Source organism: Harpia harpyja, chromosome 2, assembly GCF_026419915.1.
Source record: "Harpia harpyja isolate bHarHar1 chromosome 2, bHarHar1 primary haplotype, whole genome shotgun sequence".
Taxonomy (NCBI): domain Eukaryota; kingdom Metazoa; phylum Chordata; class Aves; order Accipitriformes; family Accipitridae; genus Harpia; species Harpia harpyja.
In genome coordinates this window covers 46,061,626-46,088,280 of record NC_068941.1, presented here as the reverse complement: position 1 = coordinate 46,088,280, position 26,655 = coordinate 46,061,626, and the positions used below count along the sequence as shown (strand labels likewise).

The 26,655-nt window shown below is 37.3% G+C and overlaps 1 long non-coding RNA gene across 2 annotated transcripts in view; it reads left to right on the top strand.

Annotated features, from left to right (window-relative positions):
* Nucleotides 1-26,655, top strand: part of LOC128137608 (uncharacterized) — a 50,318-nt gene that overhangs the window by 17,944 nt on the left and 5,719 nt on the right. The window contains exon 3 of one of the 2 annotated variants that reach the window (XR_008233754.1): nucleotides 354-1,453. The exons of the other annotated variant lie outside the window; for it this stretch is intronic. This is a non-coding gene — a long non-coding RNA (uncharacterized LOC128137608). Of the gene's footprint in view, nucleotides 1-353; nucleotides 1,454-26,655 lie in introns of those variants that run through there. 2 annotated transcript variants of the gene reach the window in all.

Here is a 26,655-nt window from a genome sequence, read left to right as displayed (position 1 = left end):
AAGATAAGGATTTACATGAAGAAAAGGCAGATGTAATATTTAAAGACTGTTGATGGAAAAGCTAACAATAGATATAGATAAAAATAAGTTACGTGTACCTGTGCTGAAGGATCTTTTCATTCACAATTATTTTCTTAATTTTTTGTCTGACAGAAAAAACTCCATACTTATTTGAAGAGCAGCATAAATTTTTTATGTTACAGAGTCATAAAATATCTTTTTAAAACACAAAGAATTGAAAAGCTACATTCTTGCTATTTAAAAGAAACATTACATTCTCCCTTTCCCACAAAGCTTTCCCACATCAGCAGGGCACAACTTTAAGATTACATATGTGCCTTCTTGTTCTGCAGGAGAAAATTTGTCAGGAAGAAGACTTGCTGGTGTCCTTCCTCTTCATATATAAAATCGCTGCAATTTCATAATTTACTGACATCACATCTGGCGTAACAAACAAATCTACCTTCCCACAGAACATCTGACCAGAGCGAGGTATACCAGCAGAGTGGAAAAAAAAGTGTGCACAAACTTCCCTGCCAGAAAAGATGAAGAAATTGTATTTCTGCTATGTGTAATTAAAAGTATGCCAATGTGCACAGTCCATTTAGAGGACATTATTCTGGATGCTAAATGTCATCACACACATGAAATAAAAAAAAAAAGATACAGAATTACTATTCAAGTAGGTGAGTTAATTCAAGATGAAAATACCTTCTTGAAAAATAGGATGTACATATAAAGATGCCTAATCTGACAGAGATTTATGACAAACAAACACATGCAGTAAAGAATGTTTTTTTCAGGTTTTGTTAAAACATGAACACTTCGGTGGAATTGGAATAAAAATGAAATTGGCCAGAAAGACGGAAATTTGAGAAGCTCATCAGCTACAGTAACCTGTCAGCACAGAAGTACATGAATATTCTTATCTGTATCAAAAATAATGAAATATTGGTTTCTTTACTGTAAATGTTTATCACTGGTGGTATTATAACATTGTTACACTGATAGCAATATCACTACTGAAGAATGAACTCCTAACCCCAGAGCTATTAGTGATTTGATTTTATGGCACTTGGCAGAATAAGAGAGGCATTACATAAGTATTGCAAGTATTACATAACAGATGCCAATTCTTTTCTTCTCAAGTGCCAAAATGCAATGATGACAAAACCGAATAAAGAAAGCAGAAGGATGTTACACAGTTAATTATTTTAAAGCTTTTCTAGTCTGGCAGGTAATAGAACATATCATTTTAAGGAAAAAAAGCAGATTTTGTGATAAAAGGAACCGTCACACGTGAACTATCTGAAGTATGGAATCTGACCTGACACAGAATTTCAGAGCCAGGAATGTGTTAGTTCTTGGGTGAAAACGTGCATTATTTTTCCTTTTTCCAAGTCAGGCCTTCATCTAAAGACTAATTAAAATCATGAGAATACAACAAGTCATAGCCATAAAGCATCTGTGCACAAGCATAATTCTGTTGTTCTCTAAAGAAAATGAATACAATTACTCATGCACATTAATACTTCCAGAATCTGTAATTCTGAATAGTTTGGGGGTATTTCCCCCTTTCTGTCCTCTTAAATGATTTTCAAGTCCCATTTAAACTGGGGCTTGGCCAGCCAAATGCAAAACTGATTCTCAAAACCTTCAGGCATTAATCTCTCTATGGTAAAGCAGGTTTTGCCACTTCAGATTGTCACATACCAAGACCCTTAGGTCTGGGCACTGGTTTCAAGTACTGAGCAGCAAAGATACCTAGTTTATGTACAAAAGTCAGAAGCCTCAAAGGAACGCTGCTTGCCTATCTTTTCTCCATCTGTTAGAGTCTTCATACAGCACATGGAAGACTGGCATTTAGTTCTGCTTTCCGGATGGTGAAGTTCAAACCCATATTAGTCATCTCTTGAAAGAGAGATTTAAATACTTCTCTCTAACAGGATATTGAAGCTTAGACACCACTCAGGCTAAATTCCACTTAACTCCTGCTACAGTATCTCAGTGCTTTTAGGTCTCTTCTAATATATACTGAAGATCAAACCCTTCATTTCCTAATGTAGTGATGCATTAATATAAAGATTTTCATTTATTCCTATGAAGTCAGCTTGATTTCATAGTTAGTATCAGTTCATGATAAATCATATATGACTGTCTTTTAAATAGATGCCTATACCTTTGTGTCATGTTTCAAGTTTGACTCACATAACAAAAAGCCATTTAGAACATCCACAGTGTAACTGTCCCCAAAAAGCAACTATTTAATGAGTTCTTACTAGTTCTTCTTACTAGTCAATAAGTTTATATCATGCACAGTTTGATTACTTAATGAATAAAAATGGTTCTCCGTGCGAGTTAAGATTTTCAGTTCAGCTCTATGGCTTAATTTTGCTACCCTCACTAGCACTAAGCAGTTCTTCATCCTGCAAGTATCTGTGAACATTATTCATATCTTCATGTTCACATCTAAAGGTAAACCTGACTCTACATAAGCTCTACGTAGGGGTTCATAAACAGAGAATGATCCGTTTACCCTGTACCCTGAAAGCTATATGAACCAGTTCAAAAATAGGTGCTATTAATTGAAAGCGAAAAGTAGACTGTTTTCCATAATCTCCACAGCCTTGGTGTTTTTAAATTTGAAATAGTTCTTTTACAAATATGTGAAGTAATACAAGTCTTTCATTCCGTATTGCCAAGAACTACAAAAAAGTTATGGGAGATGCAATAGTCCATCAAAGTTGGTGGAAAGCAAGATTCCTGAAAGCTTTAAAAAAACCTAAAACTGTACTGAGAGGAAATACAGAGAGAGAGATGAGACAATATAACAACCCAGATTAACACTGAGTTCTGTTTTTTTTAAGCTCCAGGAAAAGATATACTATTCTATAAGTAATTTTTACAAACTCAATTCCAATGAATACAAAACTTGATAGCTAAGTAGGAAATTGCCTGTATGTTTTCACATCAAAAATAAACTTAGAAAGCACATAAAATCTCAGTAGTAGAATCAAACTATCTAAATACATTGAAGACAACTTGATGTTAGGGTATGATTCAGCGTACTTAGCTAACTATAATGCATTGTTCAAATAATACATCCATTTTTTATTAAAGACCTTAGTTTTTAATGAAGTTGCTTTAAATAAAGTAGTAACTCTTCAGGAAATGTTATTTTTATATTGGAACTTAGTTTTAAATCAAAATCAAATATTAACAAAATAAAACATTGTCTTCATAAAAATTACTCTTTAAACCTAAATTATTTTATATATTTATATATTTATTTATAATTTACATATTTTTATATATATACATTTAAAAACATAATTTCAGCCCCACAAATGAAAGTATGCGAAAGCAGTATTTAATGACTAAGTCAACAGGTTAATTTTTTACCAGCATCCAACAAGATGATTCAAATTCTTGTACATTTGTTATTTTCTCATAATACTCTTCCCAGATTTCAGTCAGTTGCCATATGTATTCACTGAGTTTTTTTGTATTTGATATGTCAGTGATTCCTCCCTTACAGTGAAACAAAAAAAGAATTTTTTAACTTCTTGAACTTCATCACATTCTTCTTGGCAGAATTATACAGCAGATACTTTCAAGCCTTTGAAATAATTATTTTTCATATTTAGTTCCTAGACACATAGCAAGTGAATCCTTTATCACTGCACTTCACCGGCTTCAAGACAGTGCCTCTTTCAGACTGCCTCACAAAACATCACATTTAGAAGTGTGAAAGATTTATAGGCTTGAACCTGGGAATATTTTCTTCCTTTCCCCCAAGGTGCACAGGGTCTTCAGCTGAGATTCAACCCTAGTATAAATAATTGCGGAGCTGTTTACCAGTACTTTATGGCTTCAAGTGTAGGAAAGACATGTTTATTCCTTGCTCCAATAAGGTTGGGAGAAATTTCTGCTCCAAACAAGCCTCTTAAAAGCTCTGTTATGAAGCAGGTCATGCTGCCTCATACATCCTCCACAGTGATGGCAATTATCCACAAATTGGATCTCCGGCTGTGTTTTACAAGACTTTTAGTTTTGTTATACAACTTCTTAATTATGTCCTCGGAGAGCATGCGTTACACAAAAGCCATATTATCCTCAGTTCCCCTGTCTTGCTCAAAACCAAATTTTTCATGTGACTCATTGCTCCTATGCTCTCAAACGCTGATTTTTACATCTGGATTTTATAACTCTGTATTTTTTCCATTTCCACAGCTGACTTCTTTGTGCATAACTGTTGTGAAAATCACATCTCTTCATAGCAGCCATTACTGGGGGTGAAGTGCTTGTCTTGTAATGGCTTTCTTAGCAGAACCTGAAAGCTTGACTTGGTGGCTGGGAGAGTTTGCTGTAGCTCCCAGACTTTTCCATGGCATGAATCCACATTTGACTATCAGCGTGTGCTAATCCCAGCTACTCTGGTCAACCAGGTGACAGTTTGTAATTCAGAGGCAGCAGCTTCTTAAACCACCTCTCAAGCGTGATTACTGCTAGTCCATTTGAAGCCGGCAGGATGTACAACCTTCAGCAGTCAGTTCATCTGTTTGGTTCAACGTTGGCCCTGAAATATAGCAAAAACTTTGCATAGTCAGACAGACATTTCAGTTGAGCACATGAAGCACATGGTAGGTTACAGTACAAATCCCTGATCCTCATCAGCTGCACCCTGTTCTGTGAGGCTTAACTTCAGCCTAAATCTGCAAGCAAGTTTTGCTTGCAGATGTGTGGTGTGTTGAAATGTTGTTGTAGGCTGTAAACAATTACATGCTTTCAGAAAAAACATAACTTGCTCTTAATATTATGAAATCACTTATTAGCTTCCTGAATTTTTGCTTAACGTTTGAATTCAATTGTAAGTTTCCTTTCCATCCATTTAGTCTGACTTGAAAACATCACACGAAAATGTGCAGCCTTCATATTTATCTCTACCTCATACTTGGGCCAGTTAAACAAAATTTGTAACATGACAGCATCAGTGTCATTATGATCAATTAAGCCCAGACTCAACAGATGTCTCATAAGAGCAAACCCCTGCACTCATTCAGAAAACCCGCAGATAAAACAGTTGTGTGTGGTGAAAAAACTTGGGTTTGTGTTCAACTCATTCAATAGGCACAGTGATGAATGGTAAAACAGCCTCTCAAAAGGTTATTTTATGGTATTAATATTTTCTATAGTAATTATTTCCATGCATTAAAGAAACAAAATAGAACTACACCAAAGCAGCTCTTCCTTTTATAGGTTTTCATTAATTTTCCTTTGGAATAAAAACTTGCTTGGATCCCATGTTGGACATACTCTGGACTAAAACCATTTTCTTATCACATAAGCAATTCACTATATGACTGTGCATTCATTTATGGTGCAACAAGGTTATGACTTCTAATTTTCAAAGAAAAATACTGAAACTACTATCATGCTTGTTGTAATCCATGAAGACAGTTTCATTAAGACTATATCTCTGGCACAGGTGAATGAGACAAAGTGTACTTGACAGAGGACATTTAGAAATGTGCTTCAGTTTATCTACAGATAAGTATATCAAAGTTGCTTTCTGCAGTTTTAATACAAGTAAAAAGAACTTACTTATATGCTTTTCTTTTAACCAGATATAGAAGAAGGATATAATGTTGGTTTTCATCCTGAAATCAATACAAAACTGGTTAGAGGTGAAGTTATTAACAGCAGTAATGGGAGAGTTGGAGTAATGGAAATTTACCCTTAGCTATTTTATGAATGTTTCGTTTTAAAACAGACCAGTTCTCTTATTCCTTGACAGATAAATTATAGACATAACACATAGATTGCATATCAGGTTGGATGTTAGCTTTCTAAATCTAATCACAAGAATTTAGACGACTTCTTTTCTTATGTTGCTGGGGCCATAACCACATCAGTATAATCTTTTTTCCAGTGAACCATTATTGAAACGTGCATATTTCATAGCAACAACTTGCTGATGCTTAGCAAAGACATGACGGCTAGATAATCTCCTATGTGTATGTTCACGCATATGTATTGATGGGAGGAGCTATTCCATATCTGCTGTAATTTTTCAGAAGCATACTGCATTGTTGCTAGCATCTGGTTTTGAGGTAAATAAATATTAAAAAAAATATATTTCTATGCTCCTCTCTCCTATTTGCTCATCAGTGTATTCTTACTCTGAATGGCCTCTTGATGAACCTTACAAAAGTTCTTGGCAGCTAACTGGGAAATGTTAATCAAGGGGTTCACTTAACAAGGAGCTGCAAATTATCCAACTTGTTAAGTTTTCCGATAGCCATCTTTCGGATTTAATTATTGGCACTGGTTTTTACCCGCCACTCAGAGACAATGCCTTGACTATTTTATGAATTACATTATCAAGGATTTTTCATCACTGTAATAAATAATAATTCTGCTAAATTCTTACAGAACATCACTCTAGTGAGCTATTAACAAGCTCTTAATAGTTATCATTTCAATATATCTGATAAGTATCGTAAGTCTTAATACAGAAAAATTATGCAAAGAGAGAAAAGCTCCATGGGCCTTGCTGCAGCCATGAGAGGATTATGTTGGCAACGCATGTGGAAACAGAAGATGTCAGATTTAGAGCGCTAGTTGTTGCAGTTCATGTGGCTGATTTGCAATCTGGGCACCTTTAGGTGGCAACCTCACCAGGCTTCCCACTCTTCTAGTTGTTTAAGCGAGTACTGCCTGTAGGGATAGGTCATAATTACTATGTGAACGCGTGGGATGAGAGCTTCACCTATTCTCCTGCCCATTTGAATTATGTGACACATTTAAATTAACAGAAAGGAAGGCCAGGCCAGGGGGGCTTTCATTTAGACAAGCTCTTGGGACACATTTGTATACCACAGGCATAGAGCAATTTGGAATTAGAACTATATGAAGGTGATTTCAACTACTTTAGCTTCTCTCTTCCTCTCATCAACAAAAGCAGATTTTGTCCTGTGCTAGTAAGACATGCAAATGGGCTTCAGCCATGCCAGCCTGACACTTGTATATCCCTGTGGCTACATCTGCACTGAGAAGTGCACCTTCCCCAGGGCACAGTCCCTGCCTTCCTACCAAGCAGCACAGACTGGCTTCTGTCCGCTTTCCAAAAGCCTTGAAGACCACGGGTGAATCCAGGCCTGGTCCAGACCTCTTCTGGGTGGCTGTAGCCCTCAGAAGTTGTAATTCTTTCTCTTTCTCTGCATTTTCTTTTCTGTTTAATTCAGAATAGAACTGTGTGCCGTACTTGTACATAGCATGAAATCAGGGGTTTACTCCGTCTCATGCCACGGGTGTGACACAAAGTACTTCTGTGGGCCCATGTATGAGTCGAAGACAGACTGGACTGTCTTTGGAGACCTGTGAAGGTCAGAGGGAAAGAGCCCCTGCCACAGGCTGTTTGTCATATCCATCTCCCATATTGTGAAAGATCTCTAATGAACCGTCACTAGACCAACACCTGGATTTCGCCCTGGAGAAAAACAGTTGCTTCAGTCCAAAAAGGAGCCCAGGGACAAAGTAGCACTTGTCAAACAGAACTGAGATCCATCTGTGAGCCAAGTTTTTGGATGATGTAGACCTTTGAAATGACATTTCTTTGGCTATTTGACAGAGTTGGATGATGTTTTAAAAAATAAGATATGACACTGTTGGCAATGCAGTGCTTTCAGAAATAGGTGGTGGTTGCCTTCAAATTCCTTGTTTTTCTAGAATAATGAACAACTCTAGCTGACTTTTTTAGATGTTTGATTTTTTTTATGCTTTTTTAAAAATCCTGATCTAAATTTATTGCGTCTATACTAAAATATAACCTATTACAAGAAAAAGTACTAATGGCCATGAATTAAAAGAACACCAAATTCTAGTAAAACTTTTAAAATCTTATTAAAAATATTTCTTACTGCTTCTATTGACATCCAGCTACTCTCCTTCAATCTGCATTTATGGTTATTTTATGTTCCCCATCTGTTTCAGTTCAAATCTTACTAGAAAATCTTTATTGAACAACTACTACCACATCACTGAAACAATAGCTGAATAGTATTTACCAATTTTGGCTGGAAGCTTATTAATAGGGGAAAAGGAGAACAAATAATGTTTTCTTAAAAGGAGCAATTAATTTCTCATGATTTGTTCATTTTTTTCCTCAATGCTGTGCAAAGAAAAAGTGTACTGAAATATGACCTAAAAATGAGAATCCTAGCTATGCTTTTCAGACTCTGAAAACCATTTAAACTTCTAGTTGTGCATTAATCTTTTACATAAAAAAAGGAAGAAAATATGAAAAGTGTTCATCATCCATATGCAAGCCTCTATAATTTTTTATGTGTTAACCAGACATCTGTCAATTTATTTGGGTATGATGTTCACAAAAACCCTTAGAGATCTAATCTAAGTGAGTTATAATTCAAAAGTTATAAGTGAGTGATGACTCAAAATGTAAATCTTACTGGGATGTGACAAGTGCATCTACAGGATATATCTATGTCAAACTGGACTCAGAACTTTTTTTCCAAACATCTTTCTGTACACATCTATAGACTGAAATAATCTAAAAAAAAAAAAAAAAAAAGTCTTCCACTGTAATTTTAACTCCCGTTGTAAAACACTGACTTCTAAAAGTCAAAATATTTGTAAATATTTATGCTAGAAAGAGAAATATGTGATATACAAATGAACTCATCTCCAACCTTTTAGATAGCATACATAACTAAAATTACATTCCCTGATTGTTTACATTATTTACACCTTTACTGAATAGATGTAAAACTATAGAAACAGAACTTTTTTTAAACTCCCATTCTACATAGGTGTAAAATGATTCCCAACAGAAGCTTGGTATCGAGCTGTGGACACTGTGCACAGAATGAACACATAAGAAGAAATTTTGTAAATGATTAGTCAAAAATAATTTAATCACCCAATGTGGACCAACTATAGGACCAAACAGAACCATCATTTCTTCACTTTTTTCAGTTGAATCACACCATCAAAAGTACTCTTCCATAGTCTATACTAGTGTTTTAACTGGGTCTTGCTGAAATTCCAGTACATCCACATTCTTAAGATTGTCTATAGATGTATTATTACTTTTATTGCTAGAATGACATTTTTCTAATTTTTTCTTCTTTTATACCAGATGGAGCTCCAAAGTTTTAAATTGAGTTTTCAAAGAAAATATGTGGATTGGAATAGATAAACACCTACAGTACCCAAATCTGAACTACTGCTCACTTAAAAAGAAAGAATAGAGGGAATATCTGAAATTCTCACAGCTGTCTAAAATCAATGTATGGAGCAGGTGCCTGGAGTGCGGGTGTGAGAGTGTGCGCGTGGCACACATCTCTATGCCACTAATAGAAGTGAATCCAAGACAAGCTCTTGGGAAGAGGGTGTGTATTCAGATCAACTTAGACGAGGAAAGTGAATATAGCTCTCCCACAGGCTAGAGGGAGGCGTTGAAATTCTGAGACAAGGCGGGATGTGAGGCGCTCCCCTGTCTTCATTGTTTTTCTTTAGCTAGCTTACCTTCCTGGCTGATGTGATGTTTTCAGCATCATTTTGATGTCCTTTGGTATTACCGCATAGTTAGTTAGGTGTCTACCTTGGATGTTGTAGAGGCTTCTGGGACCTGGTTCAAACACCATGTCACCAGCATTGTGACGGCTGATTCCCATTTACAGATTAGTCTGAAAACTGACTAAGCATTAATTTTTTGTTCAGTGTTGGCTGCACAGATTGTGGTTACTCAGAGCTTCTCTTCACCGAAAAAAGAGAGACTCGATATCCTTAGAAATTCCCATGAGGCAGAATGGGCTAACCAGGAACCAGAAAAAGCCTGAGGAATCTACTTCTGTCATAGGACGGGCAGTAATTTATGGAAAATGTGGGCTTTAGTGAAGAAGAATTTACATATCATTGGAGAAAAACACCTACTAAAATTGAACAGCCACCCTCTTCAATTTTTTCGTTTGTATCTCAATACAGCTGCAATGAATTTAATTTCTTTTTCCTTCTTCTTAATGGCTAGGAATATGATTATCCCTCAGAGAAAAGCTTTCGACCAAACCACATAAAAGCACTTCTGCTGCAACACTGGTGTCTATGAACCATTGTTTGAGCATGTTAATGTGCTGCTGTAGCTATAGATAAGGACAGAAGTGTGTGGTCGGAGAGACCAGAGTTGTTTGTAAAGAGTCTTTGGGGACTAAGAAACAATCTATTCACTAATATAAATCATGAGCTGTTAAAGTGAAAAATAAAATCTCCTTTGCAGGAATGAAGAAATCACCAGACATCAATGGAATTACGTTTGGTGCACTTATGTATTAGTCAGTAGACAATAGGGAATGTAGTAATTGATTTTAGAGAGGATAAGATTTGTCCAGATGAATCTTTTAACGACAGTTAAAAGCCTTTTTCACCCCATTAGTATCCCCAGCAGCAAAGCCATGGCCACAGGAAAGCACTGAGATGAAGATAAGTTTAGAAACCCCTGGCTCTGGATTGTTTAAGACATTCATAGCAGTACTGGTGTGGTATTTCTAATGTTTTTCTACCAAAAATCAAACTTTCTTACTATTTTTAAGTGTTCTCTTTAATCACAATTGCCATAGTCATTTCAGACAAATGCAATTTGACTTGCCTTTCCTGGATGTTTAGAAGACACCTCTGCCCACAGACAGTGTCTCTGTAGCTTATTTGCCTTTCTTTAGAAAAGCAGGGACTTCTAAAAGAAATCTCCATGTGTCTTTGCTTCTCTGAAATAAAAAATCTTCTCTCTTAAAGGGAATCTCTTTTCTGTACAGCTGAGTTACTCAGTATCAAACAGCTTAACCCTCGCCTTTCTAGTCCAATTTATCAGATCCAATATTTTTCTGTCTTAATGAAAGCTAATACGAGACTGAAATTCACTTTTAAACAAAGTATAGGAAAAGAAAAATCTACAAAGTAATTGACACTAAGGTCTGGTTTGATAGATAAGTACTGTAGAGTATTATACCTGACCTGTGGCAAACTCACTTCTTAATCAACTACTAGAGAAGCACTTTTTTTCTCCTATGATTTCTCCTTTTATTACCAAATATTTATTTCTCATTCAGACCTGTTTAGTGGACAAGAAACTACCTCCAGGCATAGAGACACTATGCATAAATGAAACACTGACTTCTCTGCACAGGCACAGGCATTGAAGTATGGAGCTACAAAGGTGTAGAACAGCCTAAATGGGATGTTTAAGAAATGCTGAGGATGTCGGTATTTCCTATGCCTCATTTGTAAGAGGTATCTGAGAAAATATTTGTTTAGCTCTGCTTCTGATTCATAACCACAACCATAGCTCATAATCTCCTTTCCAAAGTTTTGCACCTCAACTAAGGTTACATTCCATTAAAAAAAAAAAAAAAAAAAATTGATTGCACTTGTCCACTCAGTAGCAAAATGGTTAGGAAATTCAACAGAGATACTAAGATTTAAGGCATAGTCCTTGCTATTTCTGAGGCTTGAACCAGTCTCTGTTTTTGAACTATCCTCAAGCACTTCCATGCTATGTATAGCACAGTAAAATTTACAGTAGAACAGCAAATACCCAAATCCTCTCTTTTAGGGAAGGACAAACAAACTGTCACTACGTATTAGTGAATATGTACTTATTAAGTTTAAGTATAAAAAGTTAAGGTTCACACCTCAATTATACCTGAATTAAGGGGTAAAGGCACTCCTACAGGACAAAGATGGTGTAGGTTCAGGTGTGTTGTCCTAGAAGATGAGGATGTGTGTTGGTCTCCCATAGTCCAGATGAATTCTCTAAAAATGCCATATTTATTCCTCTGTTTTGTGAGGTCTGATTGAGTAGATATTTTCTCAGAGTTTTTACGAGACTGGCTTGAACTAACTGTGAAATGGGCGGAAAAAAAGTGATTCAAATCTAGGGTTATTCATGAAAATACATTCCTTGCCACTGCCAAGGCTGATGTGTTTATTTTCACTGCATTTTTCCTGTCCTCAAGTCTCCTTCCAGATTTTTCTCCAGCATTCTTGCTTCTCAGAATACAACTTTGGATAATGCTGATTTGAGATTTTTCTCTCTCTCTTTTGTGCCAAAAAGATCCACATGTTTATGACATTTTGGACTTAATTTTCTCTAATTTTGTGAGGTGGAAGATTGGCTTTTGTGAGGTTTCTGTGAGTTTAACCGTTTAATCTTGAAAGCCAATCCTCTTGCCCTGTTTAAGACTATGTAACAGATAGTGTCATATACTGATAAATGTTTTATAGATGAAATGGTAAGTCTTACTGGTTGGAATAGATAGGAACAGAGTGTTATACTTTTGACTAAAGAGTATTCGGTGCAATATTTGCTGGTGGAACTGTATCTTCTGCTACAAGACAGGACAATTTCCCAACAAGGCATTGCCTTCCTGGCCTTTCTCATCCACTGAAAGCCAGCTTTGTTGTAAGGACTGTTTAGTCTTAGGTGATTATATGTACTACATTAATATTAATCAGTACATAAACTTTTATAACTGAACTGGTTTCCCACTGTTCTCATCACATCCCATTTCTATTGTAAGCAATGGTGCACAGAAAATATTGATCATGAAGCTGTAAGATCAGATGACAAGGTTTTAGAAGAATCTGAGGAAAAGAATTTTTTTTTTTTTAATAAGCAGCTTGCTGTTAACATTTTGACAATTATTGTTTCCTGCTTGGTGTGTCTTACTCTACATTCTCCATACTAGAAACAAAACGGCATGGCAGGAAGGATGTGATTTCACCTGTAACAATAAGGATCACATTGGAATAGGAACTATGTTAAATAACTATTTCCATATTAATAAAGAATCAAATATACCTGACTTATAATTCCAGAAACAATTGGGAAAATTTAGTCAGTTAAATTGTGTAGAAATATTGCAATCTGCCATGTAAATAATTTTCAAAATAATCATACTTGTGAACCACCTTCTCTACACAGTCAACGAGTTTGTCCACTGAAATGCAGTAATAGCTGCAGAGGCTTGCTTATTCTGAAGTAAGTAGTGTCATCTGTTGAACACCAAGTATAATAAAAGAAGATTTAGCCTCAGGCTGATACTGCACAATCATTATAGATTTAACTTACAGTGTAGACATACTTCTTTTTATGCTAATATGCTGTCACGTTTTAACCCCAGCCAGCAACTAAGTCCCACACAGCTGCTTGCTCACCTCCCTCACAGTGGGATGGGGGAGAGAATCAGAAGGGTAAAAGTGAAAAAACTTGTGGGTTGAAGATAGACAGTTTAATAGGGAAAGCAAAAGCTGTGCATGCAAGCGAAACAAAACAAGGAATTCACTCACCACTTCCCATGGGCAGGCAGGTGTTCAGCCATCTCCAGGAAAGCAGGGCTCCATCACGCGTAACCATTACTTGGGAAGACAAACGCCATCACTCCGAACGTCCTCCCCTTCCTCCTTCTTCCCCCAGCTTTATCTGCTGAGCATGATGTCATATGGTCTGGGACATCCCTTGGGTCAGTTGGGGTCAGCTGTCCCAGCTGTGTCCCCTCCCAACTTCTTGTGTCCTCCCAGCCTCCTCGCTGGTGGGGTGGGGGGAGAGGCAGAAAAGGCCTCAGCTCTGGGTAAGCACTGCTCAGCAGTAACGAAAACATCCCTGTGTTATCAACGCTGTTTTCAGCACAAATCCAAAACATAGCTATTATGAAGAAAATTAACTCTATCCCAGCTGAAATGAGCATGTATGATTTTTCTGTCCATTGTACCCATATATTAAAATCTCGTGCTTAAAGTTTTTAGCATCTTAAATAAAAACAGACAAAACTATTGCATGAATATGAAGAAGCATAGAAAATAATGTTTGCTTTCCCAAATGTTGACCTGCAAATTGTATTAAGATTTTTTTTTTCTGCTTTTGATGTATAAATAAAGCCTACACATTATATATGCATTTAAAAATTCCAAGTTCTCTTGAAGATTTGTGGAAGGAGTCAAAATAATTTTCCTTTGAATTTTCACATCTTAACTTAGGGTGTGAATGTGCTGAATCAGAGCTTTTTGCAAACCCCTTCCTTCTTAGTCTCTCAATTCTCACTTCTTTGCTTCTCGTTATGTTCCAAATTTACTAGTTTTACCATAGATGCAAAACTTTTGAACAGAGGAAAAAAAGCAAACAGAGAAACAAGACCACACTGAACATAAATATGTAGCACGCACAAATCAATCAATACCAGCTCAGTCTCTTGGAAATACTACTTTTTGTTTGTTTCTTTTGTTTTCATCAGCTCTTCTTAACTTGTTCTTCACAAGGACACTAATTTTGGTAATGGGACTTCTTGAAATTGGGCATGGAGAGTTAAGATTTTAAGTTAGATTTTGAACTGAAGGTTGATGTGGAGTTATGAGAAAATTATACATTTTGTTTCATAGTGTTTAGAGGACAGAACTGGTAAGAAAATCAAAGCCAGTGACAGAGATGGGACAAAGCAGAGAGAAAAAGAGCTAACAATAATTTCTTCTGACAACCATGGGTTGGTTGCTGTTAATAAATGTGATTATTCAGCCCATCTCTAATTGTGATCCAGATTGAATGAGTGTTCATGTTTCCTCTTTCAAACTAAATAACAAAATAGCCTCAATAATTGCCATTCATTATTAATGATGTTACATTGCCATAAAACTTTTGTGTTTCTGAGGAGTTTGTTTTTAGAGATTATCTAAGAAATAAATGTAGGGCTGTGTCAATGGACAATCATCTAGACAAGTAATGCAAATTTGAAGCATCTTCTCACTCCCACTGAGAAATTGCTGAAGCCTCTGCCTCCTGCTTATAGCATCACCAAATATTGGAGATGTTTCCAACCTTCAGTCTTTTTAAGGATGGATGTCCTTTTTAAGGCAGCACCTTATAGCATTGTTCATATTTTTTTATTATGGTTCTTGGCATATCTAGTGAACTGTTCTGTGTGGATTCACTCCTCTCTTGTATTGAAGTCAGCCCTTGACATGTCACTGACATAAAAGATTAAAAAAGTGAATAAAACTAATTCAAGAAAAGGAACAAAATTAAAAATATGATCAAAGAAATAGTGGATAAGGGCAATTTTAAGGTTACTAATAAGTGCTGATTATTAAACTGCTTTTCCACCCTTTTTTTCTCGACTTCACAATAGCGTATCTTAGGAGAGTGACGGATAGTGCAAGTGAAATGGCATTCCCTGAGATGTCTGTGACGTTTGGTACCTTAAACCAATGCCCTTTCTGGCCTTTATCTTCTGCTTCCCCAGCCTGAAACAGCCTTGGAGTCTCAGCAGGCTCTTGCCAAGATGTACCAGTATGGACCTTCTCCTCTCCCTGGCTCTCTGATGATTGAGGTCCAGCATTGAGTGCGCTTCTCCGACAGCCAGACCTCAAGGAGCAGAGACCAACCTTCCTCCAGTGAGCGTACGATTCCCTTGTTCAGTAAGTTGCCCCTATTCTGTCGTACTATTCTCTTTGACTCCCAGCAGACTTTCTACCACCCCTGCCAGGCTGCCTCTGCCTTCAGTAATTTATGCAGCAGGACCCTGCAGCGTGCTGGCCCAGGGACGTGTTCACTGAGCTCGGAAGCTTCCTAATTGGTTCAGCTCAGGTTTCACCTTTTTTGCACCCTGATGGTCACACCAGACCTACTAGAAGTAAAGTCAAAGGGCTTCATGCAGTCACCCTCCCTGTTAGCTTTTAATACTGACCCCTGGAAAGTCTTATAGGAGATAAGAGACTCTGGATGTACAAATATTTATATTATAGTCTGACATACCTTAAAAATAACTTGTAGTTATTCTGTGCTCCTATAAATTATTGCAAGTGTTATCTGATTTAGAGACAGGAATGTAAACTATCCCTTACTTTTGGCTAATAAAAAGTTCCAGCAATTGAAATTTTTTTTTTTTTTTGCATTAGCCACCATGATTGTACAAGGTTGCAGTTCTACTTGAGGGAGAAAGAAAGCATTATTAGCCACAGATAAGATTCTTTTATTTCCTCACATATATGTGGTTAATCTGCAGAGCAGCAAGTATATAGTACTTTTCAGACAAAATAACATTAACAAAACCACAGAGGTTACCTCTGCCACGGGGCTTATAATTGAAGATGCATATCCTGCATCCTACTTACGTAAATGGTCCTCTTGTCTTAGTAGCACTTACAGGAGCAGTATGACAGTGTCTGACTCAAAGCCATCAGATCCTCAGTTGATGTAAATGATAAAGCTCCATCTGGATCAAGACAGGTCTGTCATATCAACTTGCAGCTAGTGAAGATCTGGTCTACAAAGAGCCACAGAGGGCCATTTAAAACTGCCTTAATTAAAGCAGGAAATAACTGTGGAGGTTCAGTGAGGTCAATCAGAAAATAAGGACTTTGGCAACCAGAGTAGGAAAGTGGGAGGAAATAGCCACAGCATCAGTCCTTTGAGTACTCTGAGTGAATTGCTCCCTGTTACCATGGCAGATTTGAAGGTCTGATTCTGTCTTGTCACAAATGGTATTTGTAACATGATCAACTGCTTAACCAATACTTATTGATCTGCAGTCCTCTGGGAAGGGTAAAACAACTCAGTAGGGTGCGAGAATCAAAGACAACAGAAAAGATCTAGGTCACTGGGACATGACAGCACCAGTCAAGGTTATTTGCATGTTCCCTGATTTCAGAAAACTTTATGATGTACAGAAACACAGGTGTAAGGAGCTTGGCCACCCTCCCACCTTGTAACTCATGGGTATGTTCAGTGTGCTGGCCTGGGTGTACAAGCCAGCTCTCTCTTTCAGCTCTTCCCTGTGAACATGACAAAAGAAATTGGTTTACTCCCTTCATTTAGCCAATACGTGTTACAGCACTGCTGTCTCTCTTCTTTCCCTTTTCCCCTTTTTTTCCTTCTAGAATGTTGATTTGGCAGAGTTCGTGTGACCCAGCACAACAAAACTTATTGCATTTATTCCAATGTTATTTCCCTACTACCTCCTTTTGTACTCTATCATATACAGTCTACAGATTTTCATAGATAATACTCTGCTCATTCAACTCAGACATTTTTCTCAAGGAAATGTTTTTAATCATCTATGTAATTGGAAGTTAAACAAAGATAAAAAATCTGACAAAGACCACAGAGAGAAAAGTAGAAGTTAGTCTATCCACCAAATGTTTCAATCCAAAATCAAATATTTCATATCAGTTCTGAGGTTTGCTTTCACTTGTTAAATTTTTAAAACTGAAAACTGAAGTAAATTTTAAATTAAGTAAAAACAAACTGTAGGTTTTGAGTCTGCTAGATTTTTTTTTGGTTTTGTGACAGTAGTTCAGCTAGATATTGTAAATTAGCAATATGTTTCAGTGAATCTGAATCTTCTAAATGATTTTGTGGCATTTTTTGCCAACAGAATGCAAGTGAAAGATTATGTCTTGGTCTAAAAATCAAGCTTTATTTACTTCTTTGCTTTCTAGACATTGAGGTTACGGACCATATATTTCTTTCCGTGCACCCTAGATTTGAACAAACTGCCTGTGGAAAATGAACAAAGAAAACCTCTTTGGTTTTGTGTGTACTTGTATTATTTTACTCTTCAAGTACGTTTTTTGTGAGGCTTATCTGAGCAGTGTAATGTTAGAAGTAAAGCAGAGATGGACCAGAGGGTACAGCAAAAGGGAGAAGGTCAAAACTGGGTGAATGCAGGCAGTCACACATTCAGAGCTCCACAAAATAGGTGTTCATGTTGCATACCACGTGTGCAAGACAGTGATGCGTACATATATTTTCATACGACTGTGTATATAGAATCATAGAAACATATAGGTTGGAAAAGACCTTTAAGCTGATCGAGTGCAACTGTTAACCTAGCACTGCCAAGTCCCCACTAAACCATGTCCTTAAGCGCCATGTCTACACGTCTTTTAAATACCTCCAGGGATGTGTACATAACCCACCCCCAATATAAGCTATTTTAAAATTGTCTTTACTGATATTTGCAATGGATTCTTCCACTTATATGTGCAAAGTAATGCTGTGTTTCAATGAAATACTTCTCTATACTAAGTGGTGGGAACAGCTGATTTCTTAGTCATGTGGTCACTGTGTATGCAGGTGTTTGCATGTGTAAAACTTTACATTACAGTTTTCATTTATTACTGCTGAATAGGAAAATTGAGTCAGAAGTTTAGATAGGTAAAGAAAGCCATTGTGGAAGGTTCTTTAAATTAAATACAGCCTACTGAAATATTTGACCCTTTTAATTTATTTAACTCTGTACAAGGCTCCTTTAAGATCAGTAATGTTTGAGAAAGTTGCCTTCTGTTCCAGGTACTGCTTGAGTATGCCCATGTCAATTTTCTTTATAACTGCTAGGTGACAACTGCAGGAGAAATATTTTACAATCTAGTCTTTTGGTGGATTTGAGGTGGGGTGGGTGTTTTTTGTCCTTCTGGAAACTGCTTTTGCTTTCCTACTGTAAACAAGGCGTAAGTAATCTACTTTGATAAATGCGTATCTTTCTTCACTACAAACATTGACTGACCGTTCTGTATATGTCAGATGACAATAAGCAGGCTTTTGCAAAATGAATGAAAACAACTTAAACACACCCTTGTCAAGACTAAGATAAGCTTTTAAGGGAGGGGGAGGGTGGTAAGAGTTGAATTTCAGTGTGTATATCAGTAACTTCAAAAAGTCATTACTGACCTTTCTGATGCTTAGAAAATCAGAACGATATTGTAAATTTCAGTCTGCAAACAGCCTCTATTAGAAGTATTCCAGTTTATTTCATTGATAGCAGTCCCAAGTCATGTACTCTGAATTTTAATGCAGCTCAGGCTTCAGAAACAGGATCTGTAACAGTAATATAATTTTATTAATCAGGCTGTGTTTGGGTTGATAATCCTAAGTTTATAATTTGTCTGTAAGCAGTCTGAGCTCTATATGGGGCCATTCAATTTTTCAGCAAAGTCAGGCTACGTGAGGAAAGCAGTTGTTTAAAAGGCCAGACTGACAGGGAGTGAACAAGAACAAATAAAGCCTTTGTAATCCCTTTCCAGTTTTGCAGAACCCCTCCTCACACCCAGGCTGCAGGAGGTCTGCGGGAGCCCACAGCCATACCTCTTGCTGTTTTGTGCCTCTCTCTGCTCCCAGCCCTTTAGTTCACACTGCTCCTCATTCAGGATGGAGCTCCTCAGTAAGGTGAAAGCAGTCCCAATATGTATTTTCTTTTTCTAATACATAATTTTCTTAGGAATTAAAAGCTTACTTTTATTCTTCTGGCCTGAAGCCCATGGCCCATACCCCTACCATGGATCCCAGATCATACAAAGCTCAAATCCTAATTTTTAGTGTCAAATCAAAGGCAATTCTATTCTTTCATATCCTTTAAAGTTCTGGTTTTTTCCTGACTTTTACTCCCCATGCAGCTCAGCTCTTGGTATAAATGAAAAACACTGTTTAAGACTTTCTACTTTAAAGAGCACAGAATTGGCAGACCGGCATCTAGATAAAGTTACAGATCTCAAGGACACTTTCAAGTTGCAAGAGGTGAATGAACACCAAGTAGAAGGTGATAATAGATTATGAGGCAGAAAATGTCAGAATAATCATATTAGGATCCTCCTATGGCTTGCTTAACCTCTTTTTTTTTTTTTAAACTTCAACTTTCCTTGCACTTCTTTTCTTCCCATTTCTCAGAAATTAAAAATGTGATTTTAAAGCCAAGAAAGCAATTGGAAACTGCTTAGACTGTTAATATTTTATGTCTTGTTAGTGGAATGAGTGCCACAAAAAAAGACTGCGTTTTCAAATGACAATATATGGACTTCAAGATATTTGTAATTAACTCTTATAGAACTCTTTAAAAGTAGAGAACAGAGTAAAATAACTGTTGTATATCAGACAGGGATAATCAGAAAATAACTGCTCTTGTCTGAAATACTTTTTTCTCTGACAGACTAATGTACAATAGCAAAACAAACACGTATCTCCAGAAAATTTTGTCTCAGGGATACTGATCTGAAGCATATTGACTCACAGGCTATTTTTGAGATAAGCATGTTGTTCCTTCCTTTTTGGCAAAAAGATGAACTAACAACAGTCTTCACTTCTGGCGAGGCTGTTGTGAGCTGAATGCTCAGGTTCCTCCCTTCCCTGCTGACCCACAGCCAGGCTTGAAAATGTCTGCAGAAACGAAGAGTTTCATCATCATCTACCCCAAAATCAGACGCCTTCACCCCACACGCATTCTTCAGCAGGGCTGAGGCTTTCTTCAGCAAGCCTAGAGGCAACTGACCTGCAAAGTCTGTTCATACCAGCCTGGGGCGGGGGGGTGCTTCACCCCCCAGCTCAGCCAAGAGTGCCACTGTTGTTCTAGAAAGCATCAGCTGAGTTCTCTTCCTACACAAGAAAATATTCTCCCAAGGGAGAATCCAGAATATGACTGAAATTTGACTGCTGCAGCAGAAAATGAGGCTTTTTAAAACTGAAATTATCCTACGGGGAGAATAAAAAAGATTCAGAGAAAAGATCACTTTACTACCAGAAAATTGTTCCAGAGATGCGATTTCCACTATTTCCTGTATTCCTCCTGTAAGTGAGGAATATTATAAAAACCTGCTCTCACTTCCTAGAATAAACTTAATGAGTGCTATATAATGGCTATGATCAATATATGCATGAAAATACTATGCAAAGAGAAAAAAAAACTATATTTTGCCATGGCCTGTTGAAATAAGTAACCCTTTTGCCTAAACAAATGCAAACTGTTTGCCCATGGTTATTGTTTCACACAAAATTCTGTGACCCTTATCCAAGTGCCAAGTAACTCCAGGAGGAGCTTGCCTGAAGTCCCCATGGAAGCTGCCTCACACAGAAAGGGGCCAGGGCACACAGGTGTCACGTCCAGTGTCTAGTCAACAGCATCACTTTCAGCACCATTCGGCCCAAATTCTCTGGCCATACTTTGCCGCATCTTTCGAGCACGCCCTGCGGCATCATAGGAGAAGTTAATGTGGAATGCCAAGGGAACAAGTCCTTGGGATTACGTTGCCCTACCCATGGGCTGCTGTCTACACCTCAGCACTGCTGATTTCTCACTGGTTTCCCCAGCCAGCTAACACAAAGTGCAATTCACCATCTTTACACGTAGTACATGACTACATAAACTTCAGGAAACCCTTCTTATTACTCACGCATGTTCACTTTAACATAGAAATAATTTCTGCCAGAAAGGAGACTGGCTAGAACAGATAAACCCTATTGAAGATACCTAGTAATGAACCCTGATGTGAGAGGGCACAACTGGAGCTAATCTTTACTTATGCCACACAAGTAAAAGTTTAGAATAAGGTAAATAAGGAAAAAGTAAAAGCCAACTCACCTCTTGGCTGGGAGGCCAAACTGCAGTATATCAGTTGCCTGACTTTTGGAGCAGGAAGATGCTGGCCTGACATTTCTAATACGGAACAACTACCAAATATCCAGATCTGCCCAAGAACCCACCAGGATGACACTCACCAATAACGAAGATCCTGTGTTCTTTTTCAGGACTGGCAGCGCAGATCTTCATTATTGCCAGCCCTCTGTGTGGTACCTACCAGCGCCTGCAATCCTCTTTGGGGTGCCCTTATTTAACCTGCAGTATGCCTAATCTAGCAGAGAAGCAGAAAAAATGCCACTGAGCCATTATTTTTAGAATAGGACCTGGCAGGTTTGTTTCCATTTAAAATCAATAACAAAACCTATATAATTTTTTGTGGCAAATGAATTGTATCTTAAAATACTACCCTGGGATTCATGGAAAACAAAAACAAAATAAGAGCCACTATAACAGTATTTTTCCAGCCCGTTAATAGCCACTTCTATTTTTCCTTTGTAATTCCACACTGTCCTTTCTCTCTCTACTATTCATTCTTCTTTTTGCGAGACAGATGTTACAATTTTAAAATGAAAATGTTACAATTTTACAGTGAAAAAACTTCTTCAGCAATAACATCAAAATTATTTGTTGTTCTGTATATTTATCATTAGCAGAGTATATTTATCATTAAAAATCATTTATTGGCATGATTTGATTAATCTCCAAATAATTTTTTTTCTTTCTTAAATAGCACTTCTTAAATATCATGAAAATATCATTCATCTGTTGTTAGTAAGGACAGTATTCTCAGATATTTCTTTTCTGTGAAAAAATCTGGGATGACAAGTGAAAACTTACAAATATTAAAATAAAGACTTAGAAATAATAGGCTTTACATATGGCCTTGCCTGAAGCGTTTGTCTTTCTTGTACTTTAGTATGTTGCTGTAATTCTTAACCAGAAAAGAAAATAACCTTCTAGAGAGCAGACAGGCCTCACCACAGTGGATCATGCATAGACTTGCGTGGTTAAAAATACAAGAACTGATGTTTTTCTAGTGATATTCACTTTGAATACTTTTTTTGTGTCCTCACTAGTGGGCTATTTCAAGAAAAGCAAGTAGTCTGCCTGTGGTGGAAAGAAAGAGAAAAGCAAATGGTCAGATCAGGAAAAGGATGCCTTTTTTTCTTCCCCAGTCAGAAAGCAGCCTGTTCGGTTTCCCAAGCAGATCAGAAGAAAGTCTGTTGTATAACATAGGTACTCATCAAGCAGCCAGTGACTCCCAGCAGCAGCTCCACAGGCTGCTTTTGCGTTATCAGAAACTGAAGAAAGTTATGTCATCAGATAACCTGTGGTGGGCAGGGTCACGCGGGCTTAGATGCACACAAGGCATGTAAGTGAATGGTACTTTCTGCAAAATATGCATGACAAATATGGCTATTTAAAGCTGAGGATTTACTGCTGTGTTTCTTCTCTTTGGAAGAATCAATGAACAAATTGAACAATATCTCAATTACCTTCTATCCTCTATGGAGGAAATAAAGGAAGTGACAAAATGGGAGATTTTCACATGGATGTGCATGGAGCTTTTTAACTATATTAATTGTTTCTGTTTCCTCTTAGATACATTTCCTTGTTGTTTTGTTAAATACATAAAGATAAATGTTTTTGTTCACCACCTGCCTTCTCATTAGTTGCTCATTGGATACATTACAATTAAGAGGAATTTTAAAACAGTTTTGCAGAAAGCAAGCAAGTGGCTTTATATTTTATTATCAAGATGGTCTCCCAGCTACAAAGGACAGCATGGGAGAAAGAGTTAAAGTATCTAGTGGGCAAGTAAAATAAGAACAATGTTGTTAGCTAGCAACTTAGTGAATATGGGGAGGACTAAGATTGAAAGGCAAGGAGAAAAGTTGGCATTTGGTGTAGTAAATGGAATTCAAAGGGAAGGAATGACAAGATCGGAGGAAGGAGCAATAAATTCTTTTGACAACTTCAAAGCAAGCAGAGTTGAGGGGAGGAGGTGTATGCACGAGTTTTCATTTTATTGCACTGTATTAATTTTCACAGTCTTTTTCAGTTATGCCCTACTTATTTTCTATCTGTAAATGCATTACCAGCCCAGAGATCCCAATTACTGTGGGAATTGAGGAGATCCCAATTACTAAGGAAACTTGTTAAAATTACTTTTCTACACACATTATCTATGATACTGAGACACTTTAGTCCCCAAGCAGAGTGGAAGCCTGAGGTTGAAAATAGTGCAGATCACAGTGTTTGCAGGATTCAGACTATTTACATGGACACCTATTATCATGTTTATATTGCACATTGATTCACTTTACTATACTGGAGAAAGAAAAATACATGAGGTGTGGTGTTCAAGATAGAAGGTCAGTCGGCAAAAAAGATGATAGGTGCTTTTTCTTCTCTCTCTTAAAGGGGGAAGGAGGGGTTGCAAAAGATAGTGACCATGCTTCCCGTTCCCCTTCTGTTTTCCACAAAATTTGGAGAAAATCCGTAAAAAGATGTTCATAGAGTATCCTGGTTTCTGTGCAGATTCTTACTTATGGTTTAAACAACAGATGTTAAATGGAGGTTTTCCTGGCAAGTACAGGAAGAGAGAATGCATCCTACATTATTTAAATGCTGTTTAATAAAGAATGTATGATTTATGCTGAAATAGATAAAATGATACAGGTCAGACTCCCTCATGTGACTCTCCATGACTGCACAGGAACTCTTTCTTCCCCACCTGATGCCTCAGATATATCTGTGCTGCTGTCCAGTTGTCTGGCAGAAATAGCCCAGGGGACAGAACTGAGGGAAGAGATCTGTAACTCTCCTTTTTCATATCAAATGACTGTAGAGTTGTCTCTAAGAGCAGTAATGAAACAGAGCAGATTGCTGATTGGCAAAACCGATAAAGAAGAAATGATAATAAGGTGAGAAAACCAGAAACGAGTCATACATTTCTTTCTAAAATGAGATGTATACAGTTATATACATTATATATATACATATATAGGTGTGCATACATATATGTGTATATGAATTATATACAGTTAGCTGGGCAGTTGCTTAAAATAAGATGCAATGAATGGTAGGATTTTAGGGGAGAATTCCATTGTCAAATTAATGGAGGAATTTTGGATAACAGAAGTACACCTAGTGGAATAAGTTGCGTTACTCTTATGGTTTTTTAAACTACATACCAGAAAAATACCTGAACATTCAGTATTAAAGGAGCTTGTGCAGTGAGTACAGAACAAGAAACTTAGTGTAGTTCTCATTATTTTGTTTACCTACAGATGGTGGCTAATTTAATTCAGGTTTCAGTGGTGCTTCAAACTGAGTTTGGCATTGGGTAAACATGTGACTCAGCCTGACAGTAACAGCCTGACTCCTATGGACTAGGAAAGCCTGGTCATCCTTGTTTGATGAGATAGAGAGAGCACTTTCTAATTTTTATCTTTGCTATGTTGGCAGAAATGTGCAAGTTGGCAAGCATACACATGTAAGTCATACCATCTGATAAACACAGCTACAGAGCAATAGGCCTGAACTGTTGTTGCTCTGAAGTTTTTCAATCTTTTAAGTCTGAAGATTTAATAGGATTTTTTACAGTGGTTTTGTGCCATGATAAGAGCAAAATGACTTCTACCTATTTTGTAGTGAGAAAAACAAAATTAACTTTATTTCTGTTCCTGCCTTTCATTGCTGAATCAATTAGACTGTATAGAAACATAGAATCATTTAGGTTGAAAAGACCTTTAAGGTCATCAAGCCCAACAATTAACCTAGCACTGCCAAGTCCACCACTAAACCATGTCCCTAAGCACCACTTCTATACGTCTTTTAAATACCTCCAGGGATGGTGACTCAACCACTCCCCTGGGCAGCCTGTTCCAATGCTTGACAACCCTTTTGGTGGAGAAATTTTTCCTAATATCCAATCTAAACCTCCCCGGTGCAACTTGAGGCAATTTCGTCTCATCCTATCACTTGTTACCTGGGAGAAGAGACTGACAACCACCTCGCTACAACCTCCTTTCAGGTAGTTGTAGAGAGCGATAAGGTCTCCCCTCAGACTCCTTTTCTCCAGACTAAACAACCCCAGTTGCCTCAGCCGCTCCTCATAGGACTTGTGCTCCAGGCCCCTCACAAACTTGGTTGCCCTTCTCTGGACATATCCCAGCACCTCAGTGTCTTTCTTGTAGTGAGGGGCCCAAAGCTGGACTTCTTATCTGTGCCAGTCAAAGGGAGAAATTAAGGAAGAGTGGTAGAGTTACAGCATTATCTGTTTTGTTTTCTTGTAGACAATATCATCTACATGACTGAGTCCAGACTGAAGAGGAAGGGGAAGTGGAAAAATTAAGGAATCAGTTTGTCAGTCTTTATGACCGACAGCCATAAACTCTTTATGATTCCATCTGTATGACCACAGTATTGTTGGTTTTTGTCTAAAAACATGATGGTTTTACAGCAAATTAAGGACAAACCTAGAACTTTTTCTTAAGACTGTGGGTCAGTTATCAGGGACCTCATTAGTAACAAATGCATCTGAAAAACAAAGAGTGATCTCAGTATTATGCTTAGTATGAGATCTCATCTTTTGGAAGGAGGGTCATGGGGTCTTTGTTTAACCTTTCAAATGTATACAATGATATATTACCCCTCCTAAATTAAAAATAAGTTTTGGGGGGGGGGGGGGGTGGCATAAAAAGTAATGCCAGAAAGTGAAGCTTTATCTGGGAAAAAAGTATTATTTGATAAATTTTATTTAGGATTGTTTAACAATGTGCTTCAGTATAATGTAGAACTAATAGAACATAGAACTGCTCTTAGCAGTGCAAGAATATCAGAGAAAGTACTTTGCATCATTCTCTGTGCTTGTAACTTCCTTTCCTTTTTTCTGTACTTATTTTAAACTGTTGGTACTAAATACCATAGAGAGGAAGAATATTTAAAACATATATAATATATACTTTCCCAAGGACCTTAGTGAGACGTTATGAATCTTTGGGGTCTCCCAATCTCCTTGGAAAGCTTGTACTTCTTATATATTTCACCTGCCTAATGCTTTCAAGTGATAACTTTACTAAAGTGAGTTAGATCTCAGCTGCATTCATGAGATTTTCATGATTAGAAGACAATTGCTTCCATTGCCAACAGGTATCATGTTTGGCAGTCTCACTTTAAAACCCAAGTTGAATCAGCATTGGAAGTGAATTACCCACTGCCACATGGAAAAAAAAATGCA